Consider the following 11,866-nt stretch of genomic DNA (forward strand, 5'->3'; position numbering starts at 1 on the left):
CCAATATCACTGATGAACATAAATGCAAAAATCCTCAACAAAATACTACCAAACAGAATCCAACAGCACATTAAACGGATCATACACCATGATCAAGTGGGGTTTATTCCAGGAATGCAAGGATTCTTCAATATACGCAAATCAATCAACGTGATACACCATATTAATTAATTGAAGGAGAAAAACCATACGGTCATCTCAATAGATGCAGAGAAAGCTTTTGACAAAATTCAACACCCATTTATGATAAAAATCCTGCAGAAACTAGGCAGAGAGGGAACTTTCCTCAACATAATAAAGGCCATATATGAAAAACCCACAGCCAACATCATCCTCAATGGGGAAAAACTGAAACCATTTCCACTAAGATCAGGAAGAAGACAAGGTTGCCCACTCTCACCACTCTTATTCAACATAATTTTGGAAGTTTTAGCCACAGCAATCAGAGAAGAAAAGGAAATAAAAGGAATCCAAATCGGAAAAGAAGAAGTAAAGCTGTCACTGTTTCCAGATGACATGATACTATACATAAAGAATCCTAAAGATGCCACCAGAAAACTACTAGAGCTGATCAATGAATTTGGTAAAGTAGCAGCATACAAAATTAATGCACAGAAATCTCTGGCATTCCTATACACTAATGATGAAAACTCTGAAAGTGAAATCAAGAAAACACTCCCATTTACCATTGCAACAAAAAGAATAAAATATCCAAGAATAAATCTACCTAAGGAGACAAAAGATGTGTATTCAGAAAATTATAAGACACTGATGAGAGAAATTAAAGATGATACAAATAGATGGAGAGATATACCATGTTCTTGGATTGGAAGAATCAACATTGTGAAAATGACTCTACTACCCAAAGCAATCTACAGATTCAATGCAATCCCTATCAAACTACCACTGGCATTTTTCACAGAACTAGAACAAAAATATTTCACAATTTGTATGGAAACACAAAAGACCCCGAATGGCCAAAGCAATCTTGAGAACGAAAAACGGAGCTGGAGGAATCAGGCTCCCTGACTTCAGGCTATACGACAAAGCTACAGTAATCAAGACATTATGGTACTGGCACAAAAACAGAAAGATAGATCAATGGAACAGGATAGAAAGCCCAGAGATAAACCCACACACATACGGTCACCTTATCTTTGATAAAGGAGGCAGGAATGTACAGTGGAGAAAGGTCAGCCTCTTCAATAAGTGGTGCTGGGAAAACTGGACAGGTACATGTAAAACTATGAGATTAGATCACTCCCTAACACCACACACAAAAATAAGCTCAAAATGGATTAAACACCTAAATGTAAGGCCAGAAACTATCAAACTCTTAGAGGAAAATATAGGCAGGACACTCTATGACATAAATCACAGCAAGATCCTTTTTGACCCACCTCCTAGAGAAATGGAAATGTAAACAAAAATAAACAAATGGGACCTAATGAAACTTCAACGCTTTTGCACAGCAAAGGAAACCATAAACAAGACCAAAAGACAACCCTCAGAATGGGAGAAAATATCTGCAAATGAAGCAACTGACAAAGGATTAATCTCCAAAGTTTATAAGCAGCTCATGCAGCTTAATAACAAACAAACAAACAACCCAATCCAAAAATGGGCAGAAGACCTATATACACATTTCTCCAAAGAAGATATACAGAGTGTCAACAAACACATGAAAGAATGCTCAACATCACTAATCATTAGAGAAATGCAAATCAAAACTACAGTGAGATATCATCTCACACCAGTCAGAATGGCCGTCATCAAAAAATCTAGAAACAATAAATGCTGGAGAGGGTGTGGAGAAAGGGGAACCCTCTTGCACTGTTGGTGGGAATGTAAATTGATACAGCCACTGTGGAGAACAGTATGGAGGTTCCTTAAGAAAGGACAAATAGAGCTACCATATGACCCAGCAATCCCACTACTGGGCATATACCCTGAGAAAACCATAATTCAAAAGGAGTCATGTACCAAAATGTTCATTGTAGCTCTATTTACAATAGCCCGGAGATGGAAACAACCCAAGTGTCCATCATCGGATGAATGCATAAAGAAGATGTGGCACATATATACAATGGAATATTACTCAGCCATAAAAGAAACGAAGTTGAGCTCTTCGTAATGAGCTGGATAGACTCAGAGTCTGTCATACAGAGTGAAGTAAGTCAGAAAGAGAGAGACAAATACCGTATGCTAACACATATATATGGAATTTAAGAAAAAAAATGTCATGAAGAACCTAGGGGTAACACAGGAATAAAGACACGACCTACTAGAGAATGCACTTGAAGATATGGGGAGGGGGGAGGGTAAGCTGTAACGTAGCGAGAGAGAGGCATGGACATATATACACTACCAAATGTAAGGTAGATAGCTAGTGGGAAGCAGCCGCATAGCACAGGGAGATCAGCTCGGTGCTTCGTGACTGCCTGGAGTGGTGGGATAGGGAGGGTGGGAGGGAGGGAGACACAAGAGGGAAGAGATATGGGAACATACGTATACATATAACTGATTCATCTTGTTGTAAAGCAGAAACTAACACACCATTTTAAAGCAATTATACTCCAATAAAGATGTTAAAAAATAATAATAATACCTAGTCTCGATAAGGATACAGGGAAACTGCTACTCAGTACTGTTAGTGAGAATATAAATTGGCAGACTATATTTGGAAGGGAATTTGACACTATCAAAAAAATGTTAAACGTGCATATCTTTTATGCCAGATAAGCCTTTTTTTTTCTTGCGGTACGCGGGCCTCCCACTGCCGTTGCCTCTCCCGCCGCGGAGCACAGGCTCCGGACGCGCAGGCCCAGCGGCCATGGCTCATGGACCCAGCCGCTCCGCGGCACGTGGGATCTTCCAGGATCGGGGCACGAACCCACATCCCCTGCATCGGCAGGCTGACTCTCAACCACTGCTCCACAAGGGAAGCCCCCGATAACCCATTTTTTGGAATCAAAACTAAACAAATCCTCTTGTGTATGTGCAAAGAGATCTGTGTAGTAAGAATGTTAATTAATACATTGTTAATTTAATTAGTAATAATAAAACAAGGAAACCATCCAGATTTCTTATGATAGGGATCGACTAAATAGATCGTGTTGCACTGCTACGTTGAAACGGTATAAGGCTGTAAAAAATGAGATAGATCTATATGCCTAAGATACACTATTAAACGAAAAATCAAATTGCCAAAAAAAAAAAAAAATCTTCCAACAAACAAAAGCCCAGGACCAGATGGCTTCATAGGCGAACTCTATCAAACATTTAGAGAAGAGCTAACACCTATCCCTCTCAAACTCTTCCAAAATATAGCAGAGGGAGGAACACTCCCAAACTCATTCTACGAGGCCACCATCACCCTGAAACCAAACCAGACAAGGATGTCACAAAGAAAGAAAACTACAGGCCAATATCACTGATGAACATAAATGCAAAAATCCTCAACAAAATACTACCAAACAGAATCCAACAGCACATTAAACGGATCATACACCATGATCAAGTGGGGTTTATTCCAGGAATGCAAGGATTCTTCAATATACGCAAATCAATCAACGTGATACACCATATTAATTAATTGAAGGAGAAAAACCATACGGTCATCTCAATAGATGCAGAGAAAGCTTTTGACAAAATTCAACACCCATTTATGATAAAAATCCTGCAGAAACTAGGCAGAGAGGGAACTTTCCTCAACATAATAAAGGCCATATATGAAAAACCCACAGCCAACATCATCCTCAATGGGGAAAAACTGAAACCATTTCCACTAAGATCAGGAAGAAGACAAGGTTGCCCACTCTCACCACTCTTATTCAACATAATTTTGGAAGTTTTAGCCACAGCAATCAGAGAAGAAAAGGAAATAAAAGGAATCCAAATCGGAAAAGAAGAAGTAAAGCTGTCACTGTTTCCAGATGACATGATACTATACATAAAGAATCCTAAAGATGCCACCAGAAAACTACTAGAGCTGATCAATGAATTTGGTAAAGTAGCAGCATACAAAATTAATGCACAGAAATCTCTGGCATTCCTATACACTAATGATGAAAACTCTGAAAGTGAAATCAAGAAAACACTCCCATTTACCATTGCAACAAAAAGAATAAAATATCCAAGAATAAATCTACCTAAGGAGACAAAAGATGTGTATTCAGAAAATTATAAGACACTGATGAGAGAAATTAAAGATGATACAAATAGATGGAGAGATATACCATGTTCTTGGATTGGAAGAATCAACATTGTGAAAATGACTCTACTACCCAAAGCAATCTACAGATTCAATGCAATCCCTATCAAACTACCACTGGCATTTTTCACAGAACTAGAACAAAAATATTTCACAATTTGTATGGAAACACAAAAGACCCCGAATGGCCAAAGCAATCTTGAGAACGAAAAACGGAGCTGGAGGAATCAGGCTCCCTGACTTCAGGCTATACGACAAAGCTACAGTAATCAAGACATTATGGTACTGGCACAAAAACAGAAAGATAGATCAATGGAACAGGATAGAAAGCCCAGAGATAAACCCACACACATACGGTCACCTTATCTTTGATAAAGGAGGCAGGAATGTACAGTGGAGAAAGGTCAGCCTCTTCAATAAGTGGTGCTGGGAAAACTGGACAGGTACATGTAAAACTATGAGATTAGATCACTCCCTAACACCACACACAAAAATAAGCTCAAAATGGATTAAACACCTAAATGTAAGGCCAGAAACTATCAAACTCTTAGAGGAAAATATAGGCAGGACACTCTATGACATAAATCACAGCAAGATCCTTTTTGACCCACCTCCTAGAGAAATGGAAATGTAAACAAAAATAAACAAATGGGACCTAATGAAACTTCAACGCTTTTGCACAGCAAAGGAAACCATAAACAAGACCAAAAGACAACCCTCAGAATGGGAGAAAATATCTGCAAATGAAGCAACTGACAAAGGATTAATCTCCAAAGTTTATAAGCAGCTCATGCAGCTTAATAACAAACAAACAAACAACCCAATCCAAAAATGGGCAGAAGACCTATATACACATTTCTCCAAAGAAGATATACAGAGTGTCAACAAACACATGAAAGAATGCTCAACATCACTAATCATTAGAGAAATGCAAATCAAAACTACAGTGAGATATCATCTCACACCAGTCAGAATGGCCGTCATCAAAAAATCTAGAAACAATAAATGCTGGAGAGGGTGTGGAGAAAGGGGAACCCTCTTGCACTGTTGGTGGGAATGTAAATTGATACAGCCACTGTGGAGAACAGTATGGAGGTTCCTTAAGAAAGGACAAATAGAGCTACCATATGACCCAGCAATCCCACTACTGGGCATATACCCTGAGAAAACCATAATTCAAAAGGAGTCATGTACCAAAATGTTCATTGCAGCTCTATTTACAATAGCCCGGAGATGGAAACAACATAAGTGTCCATCATCGGATGAATGGAGAAATAGGAGGTGGCAGATATATACAATGGAATATTACTCAGCCATATAAAAAACGAAATTGATGTATTTGTAATGAGGTGGATGGCCCTAGAGTCTGTCATACAGAGTGAAGTAAGTCAGAAAGAGAGTGACAAATACTGTATGCTAACACATATATATGGAATTTAAGAAAAAAAATGTCATGAAGAACCTAGGGGTAACACAGGAATAAAGACACAGACCTACTAGAGAATGGACTTGAGGATATGGGGAGGGGGAAGGGTAAGCTGTGACAAAGAGAGAGTGTGGCATGGACATATATACACTACCACATGTAAAATAGATAGCTAGTGGGAAGCAGCCATATAGCATTGGGAGATCAGCTCAGTGCTTTGTGACCACCTAGAGGGGTTGGATAGGGAGCGTGCGAGGGAGGGAGAGGCAAGAGGGAAGAGATATGGGAACATATGTATATGTATAACTGATTCACTTTGTTATAAAGGAGAAACTAACACAACATTGTAAAGCAATTAGACTCCAATAAAGTTGAAGAAAAAGAAAGAAAAAAGACAGAGTGGCTAAATGGACTGAAAAAACAAGACCAATGTATGTTGCCTACAGGAAATTCACTTCAGAAATAAAGACATACACAGAGTGAAAGAGAAGCGATGGAAAAAGGTATTCTTTGCTAACGGAGACCAAAAGGAAAACAAAACCTGGAGTAGCAATACTTATATCAGAAAAAATAAACTTTAAAAGAAAGTCTGCAACAAGAGATAAGAATGGATATTACATAATGATCAAGGAATACATCCAAAAATAAATAAATATATATACACCTAACAGAGCAGCATCTAAATACATAAAGCAAATATTACCAAACAGAAAGAGAGAAATTGACAACACAGTAATAGCAGGAGACTTTAAACTCCACTTACATTAATGGACAGATAATCCAGACTGAAAAGTAATAAGGAAACACTGACCTTAAATGACTTATTAGACCAGATGGCCTTAACAGAGACATATGGAACATTCCATCCAAAAGCAGCAGAATACACAATTTTTTCAAGGGCAAATGGAACTTTCTCCAGGATAGATCATATGCAAGGCCACAAAGCAAGTGTCAATAAAATAAGAAGATTAAAATTATACCAAGAAATTTTTTCTGACAACACTATGAGACTATAAAACAACTACAAGAAAAAGACCAGAAAAAACACAAACGTAGTGGTTAAAATATGCTACCATTAAAATACCATAAATATGCTACTAATTGATCAATGGGTCACTGAAGAAATCAAGAGGAAATAAAAATCATACCTGGAGATAAGTGAAAATGGAAATACACAATCCAAAAATCTATGGGACACAGAAAAAGCAGTTCTTAGAGGGAAGTTTATAGCAATACAAGCCTATTTCAGGAAAGAAGAAAAATCTCAAATAAACAACATAACCATACATATAAAGGAGCTAGGAAAAGAACAAAGAAAACCCAAAGTTAGTAGAAGGGAAAAAATCGTAAAGATCAGAGCAGAAAAAATTAGAAAAGATCAATGAAACTAAGAGCTGATTCTTTGAGACAATAAAATTGATAAACCCAGAAGGAAAGAGAGGACCCAAAAGAATCAAACCAGAAATGTAAAAGGAAACGTCACAAGTGAGATCAGAGAAATACAAAGGATCACAAGAGATTAGTATGAACAATTATACAACAATAAAATGGATAACTGAGAAGAAATGGACAAATTCCCAGAAATGTACAATCTCCCAAGACTGAACCAGAAAGAAATAGAAAATATGAACAGACCAATTTCCAGTAATGAAATTTAATGAATAATAATTTTAAAACTCCCAACAAACAAAATCCCAGGGCCAGATGGTTTCACATGTGAATTCTATGAAAGAATTAGATGATAGATAACACCAATACCCTCCAAAAACATTGCAGAAGAAGGAACACTTCTGAACTGGTTCTATAAGAGCAGCATTAACCATATACCAAAATCATACAAAGGTAACAACAACAACAAAAATTACAGACCAATAACACTGATGAACGTAGATGCAAAAATCCTCAATAAAATATTAGCAAACAGAATCCAACAATACAGTGAAAAGATCATATGCCACAATCAATTAGGATTTATCCCAGGGACACAAGGATTTTTCAATATCTACAAATCAATTGATGTTATACAACACATTAACAATTTGAAGAATAAAAAAAAAGATCATCTCAAATGACGCAGAAAAAGCTTTTGACAAAATTCAACACCCGTTTTATTTATGATAAAAACTCTCTACAAGGTGAGCATAGAGGAAACATACCTCAACATAATAAAGGCCTTATATAACAAGCTCACAGGTAACATCATACTCAGTGGTGAAAAGCTGAAAGCATTTCTTCTAATATCAGGAACAAGACAACAATACTCACTCTTACCACTTTTATTCAACAGAATTGGAGGCCCTAGCCACAGCAATCAGAAAAGAAAAGGAAATAAAAATAACTTAAATTGGAAAGAAAGAAGTAAAACTGTCACTGTTTGCAGATGTCATGATACTATACAAAGAAAATCCTTAAGACACCTCCGGAAAGCTACTAGTGCTCATCAGGGAATTTGGTAAAGTTGCAGGTTACAAAATCAATATACAGAAATTCGTTGCATTTCTATACACTAACAACAAAATATCAGAAAGAGAAATTAAAGAAACAATCCCATTTGCAATCACATCAAAAAGAATAAAATACCTAGGAATAAACCTACCTAAGGAAATAAAGGACATATACTCGAAAAACTATAAGACACTGATGAAAGAAACTAAAGATGACACAAACAGATGGAAAGATATACCATGTTCATGAATTGGAAGAATTTTGTTAAAATGACTGTACTACCCAAGGCAATCTACAGATTCAATGCAACCCCCATCAAAATACCGTGGGCATTTTTCACAGAACTAGAATAAATAATTTAAAAATCTGTATAGAAACACAAAAGACCCAGAATAGCCCAAACAATTTTGAGAAAGAACAAGAGAGCTAGAGGAATCATTCCCCCCTGACATCATGCTATTATACTACAAATCTACAGTCATCAAAACAGTATGGCACTGGCACAAAACCAGACACATAGGTCAATGGAACAGAAGAGAAAGCCCAGAAATAAACCCATGCACCTATGGTCAGCTAATCTATGACAAAGGAGGCAAGAACATACAAGGAAGAAAAGACAGTCTCTTCAATAAGAAGTATTGGGAAAACTGGACAGCTATATGTAAAATAATGAAATTAGAACACTCTCTAACACTGTATACAAAAATAAACTCAAAATCAATTAAAGACCTAAATGTAAGACCATAAATAATAAAACTCCAAGAACATACGCAGTATGCTCTTTGATACAAATTGTAGCAATATTTCTTTAGATCTGTCTCCTAACGCATAGAACATAATAGGAAAAATAAAGAAATAGGACCTAATCAAACTTTAAAACTTTTGCACAAGAAAGGAATCCACTGTCAAAATGAAAAGGTAACCTACAGAATGGTAAAAAGTATTTGCAAATATGACCAATAAGAGATTAATATACTATATATATGTATATATATATATATATATATATATATATATGTACAACTCATACAGCTCAACATCAAAAATACAACCTGATTAAAAAATGGGAAAAAGAACTAAAGAGAGAATTTTCCAAAGAAGACATACAGAGGGGTAATAGGCACATGAAAAGATGTTCAATATCGTTAATCATCAGCTAAATGCAAATTAAAACCACAATGAGATATCATCTCGCATCTTTCAGAATGGCTACCTACAAAAAGAACACAAATAACAAATGTTGGCAAGGATATGGAGAAACGGGAACCTTCATACACTGTTGGTGGGAATGTAAATATGGAAAGCAGTGTGGAGGTTTCTCAAAAAACTAAAAATAGGACTACCATATGACCCAGCAATTCCACTCCTGGGTAAATATCTGGAAAAAACAACCAAAAAAACCATTAATTCTAAAAGATAAATGCACTCTGATGTTCATAACAGCATTATTTACGATTCCCAAGAGTGGAAGAAACGTAAGTGTCCATCCACAGATGAATGGATAAATAAGATGTGATATGTATGTGTATATTATATATACACATACATATATATGCACACATAAATACACGCACACACAAAATGGAATACTACCCAGCTATAAAAAAGAATGAAATTTTGCCATTTGCAACAACAAGGATGAACTTGGAAGGTATTTCACTTAGTGAAATAAGTCAGACAGAGAAAGACAAAAACTTTATGATATAATTCCTATGTGGAATCTAAAAAATAAAACAAATTAGTGAATATAACAAAACAGAAACAGACTCACATATAGAGAACAAACTAGTGGTTACCAGTGGGTGAGGGAAGAGGGGGAGGGAAAGATAGGAGTAGGGGACTAAGAGGTAAAAACTATTATGTATAAAATAAGCTACAAGGATATATTGTAGAACAAAGGAATATAGCCAATAGTATATAGTAACTATAAATGGAATATAATATTTAAAAACTGTGAATCTCTATGTTGTACACCTGAAACTTACATCATATTGTACATCAACAATCTCAATGAAAAAAAATCACAGGTTTTCCTGACAAGACAGTGGAGTAGAAGGACCTGAGCATGTCTCCTCTCCAAAAACACCAAAATCACACGTAACTGCTGAACAACCATTGACAAAAAGGACTGGAACCTACCAAAAGAGATTTTCTACTTCCAAAGACAAAGAAAAATCCACAATGAGATGGTAGGAGGGGAGCGTTTGCAATACAATCAAATCCCATACCGGGCAGGTGGGCAACATACAAACTGAAAAATAATTATATTAAGGAGGTTCTCCCACAGGAGTGAGAGTTCTCAGCCCCATGTCAGGATCCCCAGTATGGGGGTCTGGCATCGGGAAGAGGAGCTCCCAGAGCAATTGGCTTTGAAGGCCAGTAGGGCATGATCGTAGGAACTCCACAGGACTGGGGGAAAACAAAAACATCACTCATGAAGAATACGTGAGGTCTCGTGTGCACCAGGATCCAGGGGAAAAAGCAGTGACTTCAAAGAAGCCTGAGCCATACCTACCTGCGGGTCTTGGAGAGTCTCCTGGGGAGGCAGGGGTTGGCTGTGGCTCACTGCAGGGACAAGGACACTGCTGGTGGAGGTACAGGAAAGTACTCATTGGCATGAGTTGTCCTGCAGGCTGCCATTTTGATGCCAAGACCTGGTCCTAACCAACAGCCCTTAGGCTCCAGGACTTGGATGCCTCATGCCAGCCAACCAACCAAGGGCAGGAACACAGCCCCATTGATCAGCAGACAGGCTGCTTAAAGTCTTCCTGAGCCCACAGCTGCCTCTAAACACATCCCTTGACATGAATCTGCCCACCAGAGGGACAAGATCCAGCTCCACCCACTACTGGGCAGGCACCAGTTCATCCCACCAGGAGACCTGCACAAGCCCATTAGACTAGCCTCACCCATGAGGGGGCAGACACCAGAAGCAAGAGGAACTACAGTCCTGTAGCGTGTGAGACCACAAAACAGAAACTTAAAATGAGACAGCAGAAAAATACATTCCAGTTGAAGGAACAAGATAAAACCCCAGAAGAACAACTGAGTGAAGTGGAGATAGGCAATCTACCTGAAAAAGAATTCAGAGTAGTGATAATAAAGATGATCAAAATTCTAGGAAAAAGAATGGAGGCACAGAGAAGATACAAGAAATGTTTAAGAAAGAGCTAGAAGATTTAAAGAACAAATGAACACTGCTGAACAATACAATAAGTGAAATGAAAAATACACTAGAAGAAATCAATAGCAAAATATATGAGGCAGATGAATGGGTAACTGATCTGGAAAACAGAATGGTGGAATAACTGCTGAGGAATAGAATTAAAAAAAAAGAATGAAAAGGAATGAGGACAGTTTAGGAGACCACTGGGACAACATTAAATGCACCAACATTCACATTATAGGGGTATCAGAAGGAGAAGAGAGAAACAGCCTGACAAAATATGTGAAGACATAATAGCTGAAAACTTCCCTAACACAGGAAACAAACAGTCATGAAAGGCCAGGAAGCACACAGAGTCTGATACTGGATGAACCTAAGGAGGAACATGACAAGACACATATTAAGCAAATGGACAAAAATTAAAGACAAGGAGAAAAATTTAAAAGCAACAAGGGAAAAACAACAAATAACATACAAGGGAATCCCCATAAGGTTATCTGCTGATTTTTCAGCAGAAACTCTGTAGGCCAGAAGGGAATGGCATGATATATTTAAAGTGATGAAAGGAGAGGCCTGAACCAAGATGGCAGAGTAGAAGGACATGCTCTCACTCCCT

This window comes from Leucopleurus acutus, assembly GCF_964270905.1.
Source record: "Leucopleurus acutus genome assembly, chromosome: 15".
In the NCBI taxonomy this organism is placed as follows: Eukaryota; Metazoa; Chordata; class Mammalia; order Artiodactyla; family Delphinidae; genus Leucopleurus; species Leucopleurus acutus.